The 15,062-nt window shown below is 43.2% G+C and overlaps 1 protein-coding gene across 2 annotated transcripts in view; it reads left to right on the top strand.

Annotated features, from left to right (window-relative positions):
* The first annotated feature begins 371 nt into the window (after nt 1-371).
* The window catches only part of LRRC32 (leucine rich repeat containing 32), a 97,247-nt gene continuing 82,556 nt past the window's right edge, over nt 372-15,062 (top strand). Inside the window, exon 1 of one of the 2 annotated variants that reach the window (XM_089676744.1) lies at nt 372-523. The gene's annotated coding sequence lies outside the window, so the exon portion shown is untranslated. The remainder of the gene's footprint in view (nt 524-15,062) is intronic. The other variant, XM_089676745.1, reaches the window with a different exon arrangement.

The raw sequence follows: 15,062 nt of genomic DNA, 5'->3' as shown, positions 1-15,062 counted from the left end.
CGATTTACAATATAACAGGAGACAATACAGCAACAATACAGTTCAATACAAGAGGGATAGGAGGGCCCTGATCCTGGGAGCTTACAATCTAAGAGTATATATAGTAATTGGATAGATAGATAGATAGATAGATAGATAGATAGATAGATAGATGGACAGACGGACAGATAGAAAGATGTTCCTTGATTTCGAAAAATATTGTAATTTTTGGGGGAGGTAGCAATCCTAAATTGCTCATTTGCATAGCCCCCCAGCCCCCCCCATTCCTATGAGCCTCATAACACTGCTAGCACTAAGACCTAGCTCCCATCCTGCAGTTAACATAAATTAAAGCAGGCAGAGTCCCATATAAGGATATCAGGATATTTCCCTTAAAATGTCTTAGTTCCTGTTCAGTTTGCAAACTTTCCAGTCACGGCTTCCCACTTCGGAACAGCAGCCACAGTGATGAGTGACTCCAAGAAACGTCAAAAATTATTCCATACCAAAGCAAGGGACCCGGCCAACTTCTACTTTAGATAAGGTAACAAGGCAAAGCTACTTCTTTCATGACATGCAGAGAAAAAAAAATCTGAGCTTTAAATTTCATTCAGGATTGTAACCTGCAGCTGAACTGTATGAAGTGATACCTTGTCCAATCCTTGATCCTCACCAGTAAGAATGTTCTGTTGGTTTGGACTGATCTGTCAGTGACAGTTTTGGTGTTTTATGTGCAGATGTTGCTGCTGTAGATATTGAGAGGAAAGGCTTGTGGGAAGAGCACATTACCAGTGTAAATATTGGTGTTGTTCTGTTATGATCCAGATTATTCTTCAATAGTGTCATAGGGCTTTCTAGATCTTGTAGAACTACAAATTCCAGCATGTCTTCTCATTCTTCCAGATGAAAGCCATGGATTTAGAGTTACTTAGTAATAACAGATAGATATATAGATAGATAGATAGATAGATAGATAGATAGATAGATAGATAGATAGATAGATAGATAGATAGATAGTGAAGGAAGGAATGATGAATGTATGGAAATAGATGGATGGATAGATGGAGAGAAAGAGTGAGATGAGATTAGTAATTATAGACAGATAGATATGGAGAAAACATAAATAGATAGATAGATAGATGACAAATTCCAGCATGTCTTTCAAATGGATTTACACCTACTTAGTAATTATAATTATACAGGATTTATATCGCGCCAACAGTTTGCTCAGCACTTTACAATATAACGGGAGACAATACAGCAACAATACAGTTCAATACAAGAGGGTTAGGCTCCTTGGAGCTTACAATCTAAGAGTAATAGATAGATAGATAAATAGATAGATAGATAGATAGATAGATAGATAGATAGATAGATAGATAGATAGATAGATAGATAGATAGATACTGTAGACAGATAAAGAGACAGACAGACAGACAGACAGATAGATAGATGAACTAAAAATTCCAGCATGTCTTCCAGTTCTTCCAAATCAAAGCCATGGATTTAGAGAGAGAGAGAGAAAAAGAAAGAAAGAAAGAAAGAAAGAAAGAAAGAAAGAAAGAAAGAAAGAAAGAAAGAAAGAAAGAAAGAAAGAAAGAAAGAAAGAAAGAAAAAGAGACTACAATTTCCAGCATGTCTTCCAAATGAAAGTCATGGATTTAGCATTACTTAGTAATAATAGAAAGAAAGAAAGAAAGATAGATAGATAGATAGATAGATAGATAGATAGATAGATGGATGGATAGATAGATAGATAGATAGATAGATAGATAGATAGATAGATAGATAGAAAAATAGATAGATAGATAGATAGATAGATAGATAGATAGATAGATAGATAGATAGATAGATAGATAGATAGATAGATAGACACTGTAGATATGAGGCAGAACTATAAATTCTAGCATGTCTTCAAGTTCTTCCAAACGAAAGTCATGGATGTATAGCTACTCTTAAAGTGGTAGTGACGTTAAAATGTTAACATCTGGTAACAGGCAGGGTTTTTTAACGGAAGAGACTACAGAGGCCTCTTCTGTCATAAATGTCCCCCTTGCCTGTCAGCTCTAATGTGAATACAGCACATGTTGCTCAGGCCACATGTATGGCCCGCTTTTTGTGCTGCGGCAGTGGGACTCCCATGCACATGAGTGGGAGTGACATCACTGCTGCCTGGCCTTTAAAGCGGCCAAAGATACGAAACTCGAAAGGTAGACCGGTAGAAGATGGAAGTTACATAGTTACATAGATACATAGTTAGTCTGGCTGAAAAAAGACAAAAGTCCATCCAGTTCAACCATTAAAAAAAAAAAAAAAATTATAATCCTACACCCACAGTTGATCCAGAGGAAGGCAAAAAAAACAGCAAAGCATGATCCAATTTGCTCCTGCAGGGGAAAAAATTCCTTCCTGATCCCCTGAGAGGAAATCGAATATTCCCTGGATCAAAGTGCCGGGGGAGCAGTGACATCGTTGCACTGGAGGGCTCCATTTGCAGGTATGTCTGTCATAATGTACTAGTATGCTGTGCATAGTAGTACATTATGACTTAAACCTGCAGTGGGCCCATTTATTTTCTGTGGAATTTACTACCAATTTAATGTTGTTCCCTCCTAGATTGTAAGCTCCAAGGATCAGGCCCTCCTATCCCTCTTGTATTCAACTGTATTGTTGCTGTATTGTCTCCTGTTATATTGTAAAGTGCTGAGCAAACTGTTGGCGCTATATAAATCCTGTATAATAATAATAATGGTGGAAGATGGATAGATAGATAGATAGATAGATAGATAGATAGATAGATAGATAGATAGATAGATAGATACATAGATAGATAGATAGATAGATAGATAGATAGATAGATAGATAGATAGATAGATAGATAGATAGATATGCTGTAGAACTATAAATCACAGGATTTCTTCCAGTTCTTCCAAATGAAAGCTATGGATTTACAGATAGATAGATAGATAGATAGATAGATAGATAGATAGATAGATAGATAAACAAATCAATGCATATTTTGCATTGCTTGCCTATAAATAATATTATGATCTTTTCAAACCAGCAACAGACCATGGCCAATAAATAGAAAATTTTGAATTAGACATAAAACTATTTTAATGTCAATTTTGCTACCATAGAATAATTAATTGGCCATGTACAATACTTGGTCTACCTAGCAGACCCCTTTCCATATCGTCATCCGTGGCCATGTGTGTTTTATTCAAAAGTGAGAGAACTTGGCCACCAATTGTGGAAATGCAGTCTGGTGGTTAGCTTTAAGGCCATTCATAAATGTTGGGCAAGTAGAGATGTTGTTTTTTGCGCTTCTGAATCAGGTGCAAGAGAGCGAACTACAAACCAGTCCAGAATTCTAAAAATGATCATGGATATACATTATTTTTCAGCATTCTGAATATTTATGATAGTTTGGAAAAGTGGTGTTTGGAAGGAGAAAAACTCATGCTGGATATACTGTATATGTTGGGTATAAATATTGAAAATATACTGGTGCTCCTCTACCAAGAACTGTCTTTAGTGTTCCTTTCATTAATCTTGATAAATATTAAATTATGTTTTCCCTTGTTCCTCTATACTGCAAAGTTCTAATCTGTGACATTAGTTGTCTTCAAATCTCTGCTTGTAAAACTGCCATAAACACCAGTCATTCTCAGTCTTACAGCTCAAAAATTGATGTAATCTGGGTAGGCTCTGCAGAAGATTGGATGTTTGTGTTTTGGGTGTGTGATGTGGTGGATCACATTAAAGGTCTATGAGCATTTTAAAAGTACAGTTCATGGATGGTTCCCCATGTTGCAAAATTGACATTATAGTTTCCAAGAAAGCTTTCTTTTTCTCCATAGTAGGACAGTAGGAATTTTCTTCTGTTGTCACATGAGCTGAGCTGTTCACCAGTATGACATACAGTAGTGGGGAGGATGAACCTATCACCAGCATGATTTAATAGGGAAGATGGACCCATCACCGGCAAGATATAGCGGGGAAGATAGACCCATCACCAGCATGATATAGTAGGGAAGATGAACCCATCACCAGAATGATATGGTAGGAAAGATGGTCCCATCCTCAACATGATCTAGTAGAGAGATGGACCCATCGCCAACATGATATAGTAGGGAAGATGGATCCATAAGCAACATCTGAAACATTTGAGCTGTTTACCAGTATGATATAGCGTAGAAGATGGACCCATCACCAGCATGATAGAATAGGGAAGATGGACCCATCACCAGCGTGATATAGCATGGAAGATGGGCCCATCACCAGCATGATATAGCAGGGAAGATGGACCCATCACTAGCATTATATAGTGGGGAATATGGATCCATAAGCAACATGATATATTGGTGAAGATGGACCCACCACCAGCATGATATAGTAGGGGAGATGGATCCATAAGCAACATCTGAAACATCTGAGCTGTTCACCAGTATGATATAGTGTAGAAGATGGAGCAATCACCAGCATGATAGAATAGAGAAGATGGACCCATCACCAGCGTGATATAGCAGGGAAGATGGACCCATCACCAGCATGATATAGCAGGGAAGATTGACCCATCACTAACATTATACAGTGGGGGATATAGATCCATCTCCAACATGATATTGTAGGAAGACTGATTCATCACTAGCATGATATAAAGCACTAGCATGATAAAAAATGGACCCATCACCATCATGATACAGTAGGGAAGATGGATCCATCACCAGCCTGATATAGTAGAGAAGATGGACCCATCACCAACATGATATAGTAGGGATGATGGATTCATCACCAGCCTGATATAGTAGAAAAGATGGATCCATCAGCAACATGATATATTGGTGAAGATGGACCTACCTCCAGGATGATATAGTGAAGAAGATGGATCCATCACCAGCACGGCATAGTGTGAAAGATGGACCCATCACCAGCATGATATAGTAGGAAAGATTGGCCCATCACCAGCATGATATTGTGGGGAAGATGGACCCATCACCAGCATGATATTGTGGGGAAGATGGACCCATCACCAGCATGATATTGTGGGGAAGATGGATCCATCACCAGCATGATATTGTGGGGAAAATGGACCCATCACCAGCATGATATTGTGGGGAAGATGGACCTATCACCAGCATGATATTGTGGGGAAGATGGACCTATCACCAGCATAATAGAGTAGTAGAGTAGGAATATTGACTCATCACTAGCATGATATAGTTGAAAAGTTGGACCCATCACTGACATGATGTAGGAAGATGGACCAATCACCAGCATAATATAGTAGGAAGATGGACCAATCACCACCAAGATATAATGGAGAAAATTGATCTGTCATTAATCATAGTGGGGTTCTGGAAGAGTTAGATGTTAATTCTCTGCCTTATTTTGTCTGTGTCCATGAGCAAAATGAAAGTGAGCCCTGGTTCACACTGATGCGGTGTGGAATTCGCAGCGTTTTGTGTGCGAATTCCGCACCGCATCAGAATCGCACCCCGTTCATGCGAACCGCTGGGGGAGTATATGTTAAGTTAACAACACCCCGAAAGCAGTCCGCAAAACGCAGTGCGATGTGCAGTATCAGATCTCATAGGTGTGAATACCCATGTGATCTGATTCTAGTGTGCATCCAAAAAAAGGGGCTGGCCCGTTTTTGGTGCGGGTGCGGTGCGATTAGAGCCATACAAAATATATGGCACCGCACACAAATCGCATGTGATTTGCACAGGAATGCGGTGCGGTTGCTGTGCGAATCACATGCAGTGTACTGCACCACATATATATGAACCCAGGCTGAATGGGAGTGATTTTATAATTATCAAGCAACTGCTGCACCTGCAGGACTCTAATGAGGAAAGTGGCAGGGTCTGCATCCCTTTAGATGTGATTTCCCTTTGGGTGTATCTCGCCAAAAAAGGACATTTGTGTTGCTAATGTCAAAAATCTGACTAGTGCAGACTTCTGGAAGAATCAGTGAGCCAATCACACAAGCAGGAGATGACATTTCTGGGGGGGGGGGGGCGTTTGTACTCCATCTGTGTACGGAACACCACCAGGTTGCCACATTGCAAGCAACTTAGAGGAAATGACAGCACTGCGGATTGAATAGGAAAGAGGAAAGCTACTTTTTAATAACACTCAATTAGAACACGAATTAGGCAGCAATTGTCTTTGCTATTTTGTTTTTTATTTGATATTTTTTTCCCATAAAAGTGGAGTTATCCTTTAGGGCCATTTCACACTATAGAAACGCAGTACAGATACGTTGCGGATGAGTTCTTGCATGCACATTTTTGACACGTTTTTGATTTGTTCCAGTACATTTTTGGATGTGTTTTTGACACATTCCAGTGCGTTTTTTATGCATTTCAGTTTAATTTTTCCCCTCTCTTGTTCTTCAATTTAAATAGGGGCATGTGCATTCCAATGCATTTTTGGTGCGTTCCTGTGCGCTCCAGTGAATTTTTGATGCATTTTACCCCATTCCAGTACAGTTCTGTGCAGGAAAAATGCAGTCTGTTCTACTTTTTATTCTGCAACCGGAACGCACTGGAACTGCAAGCACTGATGTGAACTATGACATTGACAACTATATAACCTACTTTCTGTGCATTTTGATTGCAGAAAAAAAGCAACTGAAAGGCATGAAGTGTGAACTGGTCCTTAGGGCCGGTTCACACTATAGAAACGCAGTCCAGATGTGGTGCATTTTTTATGTGTTTTTGGCGCGTTCCGGTGCGTTTTTATGCATTCCAGTTTATTTTTTCCTCTCTCTCTTTTTCTGCAATTTAAATAGGGACATGTGCATTTCAGTGTGTTTTTGGTGCATTTTGCTGCGTTCCAGTGCAGTTCTGTGAAGACAAAATGCAACCTGTTCAACTTTTTTTTTCTGTAACCGGAACACACTAGAACTGCAAGCACTGATGTGAACTATGACATTGACAACCATATAACCTACTTTCTGTGCGTTTTGGATGCAGAAAAAAAGCAACTGAAATGCATGTAGTGTGAACTGGCCCTAAATAGGGACATGTGCATTCCAGTGTATTTTTTATGCTTTTTACCGCATTCCAGTAAAGTTCTGTGCACAAAAAAATGCAGCATGTTCTATTTTTTTTATGCAACTGGAACGCACTGGAACTGCAAGCACTGATGTGAACTATGACATTGACAACTGTATAACCTACTTTCTGTGCGTTTTGGATGCAGAAAAAAAGCAACTGAAATGCATGTAGTGGGAACTGGCCTGGGTTCACACTGATGCGGTGCGGAAACCGCATCACAGTCGCACCCCGTTCATGCGCACCGCTTCGGGTGTGTATGTTAAGCTAACCAATATATACAAATTTGGAGCTGGAGGGGTATAATAAAGCTACATGAAAGTCCATACGGTCCATCAAAAAGTCCATGTGGGGGACCATTAGTGCTCACAATGACAATATATTTGCAAACGGCGGCATCAGTAGCAGCACCCTCAGAGCAAAGCTGAACTCTGTATGTGGAAAAGAAGAAGGAAGAGGGGCGCCGGACTAAGTGCAGCATTAAATGTACAATTTATTGGTAAAAATGGCAGTTAGCAACTCAAAAAGAAATGATAATGTCACCAAACGTAGTCCGGGCTCCCGGGAGACATTGGAGGACAAATGGTATCCCTGCGTTTGATTTTTAGCTGGAAGGGCATCCTAGAGCGGCCAGTCGCTGCAGGGAACCAGTCTGGAACGCAAATGGCATCGGGGCGGACGTGACGTCAGCGTAGGAGCATGATGACGTGGGTGGGCGGAGCTTTTTCCTCAGACCTCATTTAGCCTGGGTTCACACTCATGTGGTGCGGAATTCACACCGGTTTCTGTGCGAATTCCGCACCGTATCACAGTCACAGCCCGTTCATGCGAACCGCCGCAGGTGTGTATGTTAAGTTAACAACCCCCCGAAATCAGTCCGCAAAAAGCGGTGCGATGTGCATAATCGGATCGCATAGGTGTGAATACCCATGCAATCCAGTTCTAATGCGGACCAAAAAAAGGGTCCTGCAACTTTTTGGTGCGGTGCGATTTAAACCATACAGAATGTATGGCTCCAATCGCAAAACGCACAATTCGCGGTGCGGTTCCTGTGCGAATCACATGCAGTATACGGTACCGCATTTGAGAACCCAGGCTTAAAGTGTATATACCCCAACAATGAATGTCTCCTTTTTGCTCCATTTTATATCTGTTAAATAAACCATTGCAAGTATTTTGTATTTAATTATTTCAGGTACTTATATAGCGCCATCAATTTACGCAGCGCTTTACATATATATTGTACATTCACATCAGTCCCTAACCCTCAAGGGGCGTACAATCTAAGGTCCCTAACTCACATTCATACATACACATACTAGGGCCAATTTATACAGGAGCCAATTAACCTACCAGCATGTCTTTGGAGTGTGGGAGGAAACCTGAGTACCTGGAGGAAACTCACACAGGCACAGGGAGAACATGCAAACTCCAGGCAGGTGGTGCCGTGGTTGGGATTCAAACCAATGACCCTAGTACTGCCAGGCGGAAGTGCTAACCATTTAGCCTCTGTGCTGCCCATGTTGCTTGATAAGTCCAAATAAGTACCTGTTGATTCTGCCAGAAATCTTGTGAGCTGACAACTTCCCGTGCTCTCTGCCTGTGCTGCACTGTTATCAGTTAATATTTTTTAGTTTTCTCAGAACACCTTCATCTTAAGTCAAGGAGAGGAGAAGAGGGGAGCAGGGGCGGACTGACAACTCATGGGGCCCCCGGGCAATAGGGGATCATGGGGCCCCTGTGTCCTTGCCCAAACTCAAAAAAGCCTATAAAAAAGGTACCAGGGGCATCTCATGGGGCCCCCTACTGACCCCGGGCCCTCGGGCAGTGCCCGAGTTTCCAAATGGTCAGTCCGCCCCTGGTGGGGAGGCGTTCTGTAGCCCTGCCCTAGAGTGACAACACTGTTCCTCAATAAATAAAGTACTGCTAGCGTTGTCACTGTATGACAGGAAGTGTGTAACTGGCAGGATCACCAGGTGACAACAAAGGCAAACCTAAAATCTGTGGACTGGTAATCTGCAATAGATGACATTTTTTAGATACATTTAGAAGGACTGTCAGTAATGCAGAGGAAGTTCTGTTGGACATTCGCTCTTTTCAGCTGAGATAACAATCACAGCATGCGGCTTCTGCAGGAAAAGTTATCAGCCGGGTCGGTTGGACAGTTTTCAGCAGATGACACAGATAGAGCGCATTAGATAAAGAGCGGCCCGGCTATGAATGAGGCTCTGTGTGCGGCTCATCATGTCCTGTTATTTTTCAGGCACGCTGCCTTCTACATAATACACAGATAATGGGAAATGTGCATGGAAGCTTCCAATCAGCTCCTGACAGCCTGTGCTGGCCGTCATGTGAGCGGAGTCAGGACACGCGTGTTTAGTGAGAGCAGAACGGTCCTCATTCACACAGGCAGCCAGCCTCCGAAAAAAACAAAATGAGAAGCCGATTGGGTCAGGTTTACACCTTTGCACTGTGGACACGCCCAATTTACCCATGTGTTGCCCATTGTGGTGCTGCGGCACCATTCATTCTCAATGGCACCCCATTGCACTTTGCCAGGGCATGTGTATTTTTGCATACCAGAACGCAGGATTGTGCACTACCATGCGTTTTCGTGTGATACATTTAATCCTCATGCACACTGGTTTTTACAGCGGCTGTTTTTGGCTTTTGGTGTTTTTTTTCTACAGCCAGTAAACCCCCCAGCATGTTATCCTATGTGTCCATACACACATAGACTGGAAGCAGGTTTTTGGCAGGGGCGTATTTTTGGCTGGGAAAAAAAAACCCAGGACTAGTGGGGTCCTAGAGGAGTTTTTTTAGCTGTAAAAACGCTCAAATGCTGAAAAATGTGTCAAAAAGTGGCAAACCCACGTTTTTGGACTTTTTTTTAGCAAATAAAAACATTTTTCTTTTGTGAAAAAAAACGCAAATGCAGAAAAAAGGCGGCAAAATGCTAATGCAAAAACGCTGAAAAACTTGCGTTTTTAACATGACGTTACCAGTGTTATTATAACGCCCCGTGTGCATGGAGCCCTAAAGTATTACTAAACCCTCAACAGTAAAATCAGTCTGTATATTTTATTTATTTATTTCAGGTACTTATATAGTGCCATCACTTTACATATATATTGTACATTCACATCAGTCCCTAACCCTCAAGTGGTGTACAATCTAAGGTCCCTAACTCTCATTCATACATACACATACTAGGGACAATTTAGACAGGAGCCAATTAACCTACCAGCATGTCTTTGGAGTGTAGGAGGAAACCGGAGTCCCCGGAGGAAACCCACGCAGGCACAGGGAGAACATGCAAACTCCAGGCAGGTGGTGCCACAGTTGGGATTCTATATGTTGTAAAGCATACTTGTTATACTCCCTGTGGAACCTAAGGGGTTAATCCCCTGCATTGTGTAAAAGGGATGTTTGATCCTGTCTTCTCTGATCCTCCCCCACTTCTACTGTTCCCAATCCATCTGCTGCCTTGGAGGCAAGCTGCACATGCTCAGTTTGGTGTGTATTGCCAGATAGGTTTTTTTTCTTTCTTTGGGAGAGTGCATGTGATCAGCACAAGGCCAATCAGCACTGTCCAGACAGAGGGGCAGCAGTCATGCAGCCTCATAGGGCAATCAGGGGACTGAAAACTCCTCCTACAAGCGCTCGGCTGGACACTTATAGAAGTCACAAGACTACTATATACTGCTGATGAGAAAAGGTATTTAGCAGTTTATATTTACTAAAATAATTGCATTTCCATGTTCTGTGTACCGTGGGAGTCCAGATATAGTGAATGCAGGGTCCGAGGAGACCAGATATAGTGAATGCGGGGTCCTGGGAGACCAGGTATAATGAATGCAGGGTCCTGGGAGATCAGATATAGTGAATACAGGGTCCTGGGAGATCGGATATAGTGAATGCAGGGTCCTGAGAGACCAGATATAGTGAATGCGGGGTCCTGGGAGATCGGATATAGTGAATGCAGGGTCCGGGGAGACCAGATATAGTGAATGCAGGGTCCCGGGGAGACCAGATATAGTGAATGCAGGGTCCCGGGGAGACCAGATATAATGAATGCAGGGTCCTGGGAGACCAGATATAGTGAATGCAGGGTCCTGGGAGACCAGATATAGTGAACGCAGGGTCCGGGGAGACAGGATATGGTGAATGCAGGGTCCGGGGAGAGCAGATATAATGAATGCAGGGTCCGGGGAGACCAGATATAGTGAATGCAGGGTTCGGGAAGACCAGATATAGTGAATGCAGGGTCCTGGGAGACCAGATATAGAGAATGCAGGGTCCTGGGAGACCAGATATAGTGAATGCAGGGTCCTGGGAGACCAGATATAGAGAATGCAGGGTCCGGGCAGACCAGATATAGTGAATGCAGGGTCCTGGGAGACCAGATATAGTGGATTCAGGGTCCTGGGAGACCAGATATAGTGAATGCAGGGTCCGGGGAGACCAGATATAGTGAATGCGGGGTCCTGGGAGACCAGATATAGTAAATGCAGGGTCCTGGGAGACCAGATATAGTGAATGCGGGGCCCTGGGAGACCAGATATAGTGAATGCAGGGTCCTGGGAGATCAGATATAATGAATGCGGGGTCCTGGGAGACCAGATATAGTGAATGCAGGGTCCTGGGAGACCAGCTATAGTGAATGCAGGGCCCGGGGAGACCAGATATAGTGAATGCAGGGTCCTGGGAGACCAGATATAGTGAATGCAGGGTCCTGGGAGACCAGATATAGTGAATGCAGGATCCGGGGAAACCAGATATAGTGAATGCGGGGTCCTGGGAGACCAGATATAGTGAATGCAGGGTCCGGGGAGACCAGATATAGTGAATGCAGGGTCCTGGGAGACCAGATATAGTGAATGCAGGGTCCGGGGAGTCCAGATATAGTGGATGCTGGGTCCTGGGAGACCAGATATAGTGAATGCAGGATCCGGGGAGACCAGATATAGTGAATGCAGGGTCCTGGGAGACCAGATATAGTGAATGCAGGGTCCGGGGAGACCAGATATAGTGAATGCAGGGTCTGGGGAGACCAGATATAGTGAATGCAGGGTCCTGGGAGACCAGATATAGTGAATGCAGGGTCCTGGGTTTAGTAAGACTAGTAAAAAAAAAAAAAGTACATGCAACTTTTTTGGTGCACATTAGTGCATTAGGGCTTCTTTACCTTTACTGCAGTATCACCTCCTGAATATGACTTTTTTTTATGACATCTGAATGGGCTTTATGAATAGAATCCCCCCCTGTAATCACAAGCCTAGCGTTTGGCTCGCTATTACAGCATGGCTTCATTTACATGCAGGCAGCACAGTGGCTAAATGCTTAGCACTTCCGCCTGGCAGTACTCGGGTCGTTGGTTGAAATCCCAACCACAGCACCACCTGCCTGGAGTTTGTATGTTCTCCCTGTGCCTGTGTGGGTTTCCTCTAGGTACTCCAGTTTCCTCCCACACTCCAAAGACATGCTGGTAGGTGAATTGGCTCCTGTCTAAATTGTCCCTAGTATGTGTATGTATGAATGTGAGTTAGGGACCTTAGATTGTACGCCCCTTGAGGGTTAGGGACTGATGTGAATGTACAATATATATGTAAAGTGCTGCGTAAATTGACAGTGTATACCAGGGGTGGACTGACAACTCATGGGGCCCCCGGGCAATAGGGGATCATGGGGCCCCTGTGTCCTTGAGCAAACTCAAAAAAGCCTATGAAAAAGGTACCAGGGGCATCTCATGGGGCCGCCTACTGACCCCGGGCCCTCAGGCAGTGCCCGAGTTTCCAAATGGTCAGTCCGCCTCTGGTGTATACAAGTACCTGAAATAAATAAATGATGGAGTAAAGTAAAACATTAGTTCTACATGCATAAAGTAAAACTGTCTAAGGATTTCAATATAACACTCCCTTTTTTTTTTTGCATGTTGAAAACTTTCTTTCTGTTTTACTCTCTTTCTTACTTTTTACCTATTTGCTTTCCATTCCCTTAAAGTAGAATTAAACCGTCCAATTTTTTTTTTTTTTTGAACTGAGCGGAATAAGATAAACATTTCTCAGTAAACTACAACTTTTAATATGGCTGACTTCTGCTCTCTTGGTGCTGCTTCCCTGAACTTACAGTCTTCACAGGAAAGAGTTAACAGGGGACAGTGCAGTCTGGAGTCAGTCTGTTAGCTTGGGGAAGGGATAGGGGAGAATCAGGGTGTACCTTGCCATCCCAGAATACATGGCTGTGTGTTTTAATTGATTCACACAGTGTAGGGAGACACAACTCTAGTCCCTGCGAATGGTGACTCAATAGGATGCTGTAAGAGAAAGGAGCCACCCTGGGGCAATTATTATGTGACCAATTTACACTGCAACTTAAGCAAGGATTAAAAGATAAAGAAGCTAAATACTTAGTAAGTGATTACAGTGATATTAAAGGCTGAAGTTTTTTTACCTTCATGCATTCTATGCATGAAGGTAAAAAACCTTCTTACCTGAGCCCCCTTCGATCCAGTGATGTTCACGAGAACCTCTGCTCAATAGAGATTCTCCCTCCTCATTGGCTGAGACAGCAGCTGGAGGCCATTGTTTCACGCTGCTGTCAATCACAGCCATCGAGCCAGTCAGAAAAGAGCGGGGAGCAGGTCCAAGGCACAGACCTATGAGTCTTATGGATAAGAGCAGCGGCTCGGGAGTGAGCACACATCAGTGCCCCCAGAACAAGCAGCTTGCTCCAGGGGTTGGAGCCAGAAACGCTGGCCGGGGACCTGAGAAGAGGAGAATCAGGGCTGCTCTGGGCAAAACCACTGCAAGTATGATTTGTTTGTTAAAAAAAAAAAAAATAGACTTTAATACCACTTTAAGTCAGCTGCTGAAAGGGCTTAAAACACTTTAAATATGGGCAGTACAGAGGCTAAACGGTTAGCACTTCCGCCTGGCAGTACTCGGGTTGTTGCTTAAAAACCCAACCATGACACCACCTGCTTGGAGTTTGCATGTTCTCCCTGTGCCTGTGCGGGTTTCCTCTAGGTACCCCAGTTTCCTTCCACACTCCAAAGACATGCTGGTAGGTGAATTGGATCCTGTCTAAATTGTCCTAGTATGTGTATGTATGAATGTGAGTTAGGGACCTTAGATTGTACACCCCTTGAGGGTTAGGGACTGATGTGAATGTACAATATACTGTATATATATATATATATATATAAATCACTGCGTAAATTGCTGGCACTATATAAGTATCTGTAATAAATAAAGAATGCTTGAACACATCACAGCAGAGTTCCACCCAAAAGTGGAAGTTGTGCTTTTCTGCCCTCCTGTCCCCCACATTTGGCACCCCTTGCGGGGGGCAGGCACCTGGTTTTCACAGGTACCTGCTCCCACTCCCAGCTGAGTTCGCTGCGGCAAACTGAGCCGGGCGTTCGGCATCCCCCACAGCCCTTTGGGATACTTTTTAAGGTTGCAGAGGACTGCAGCCCATTCACAAAGCACAGAGCACTTCAGGCATTCACAGTAGGAAACTGGCGGTGAAGCCACAAGGCTTCACCGCCAGTTTCCCTTAGTGAAGATGGTGGCGCTAGCACCTGACAGCTGACTGAAGAATCGGCACGAGCTGAGGACACCACTGGATGCCTGGACAGGTAAGTACCCTACTATTAAAAGTCAGCAGCCACAGTATGTGTAGCTGTTGACTTTTAATTTTTTTTTTGGGGAGGTGGCGGGATCGGAACTCCACTTTAACTTCCGTAACCTGGTCACTGTTGCACTTTAACTATAGTGGACATCCATGACTTCCCTGCACTGTCTGGTAGGGGTGCTTGGATCACAAGATTGGCCAAACAGAATTAGCAAGTAAGGCTGGACCATACATTATACAATTTTCTTATTCAATTCCCTTTAGATTTGCCTTCAACTGTGTAGCGCAAGAGCCTGACTGATTGCATACAAAACGAAAGTGTTTAGGTTTGACCTCCTATTATACAGGTGTTAGTAAATCTAAATGTTTTGAATAAAA

Source organism: Staurois parvus, unplaced genomic scaffold, assembly GCF_062004578.1.
Source record: "Staurois parvus isolate SC_StPar_1 unplaced genomic scaffold, SC_StPar_1.0 ptg000173l, whole genome shotgun sequence".
Taxonomy (NCBI): domain Eukaryota; kingdom Metazoa; phylum Chordata; class Amphibia; order Anura; family Ranidae; genus Staurois; species Staurois parvus.
This window is presented reverse-complemented; position numbering and strand designations above follow the sequence as displayed.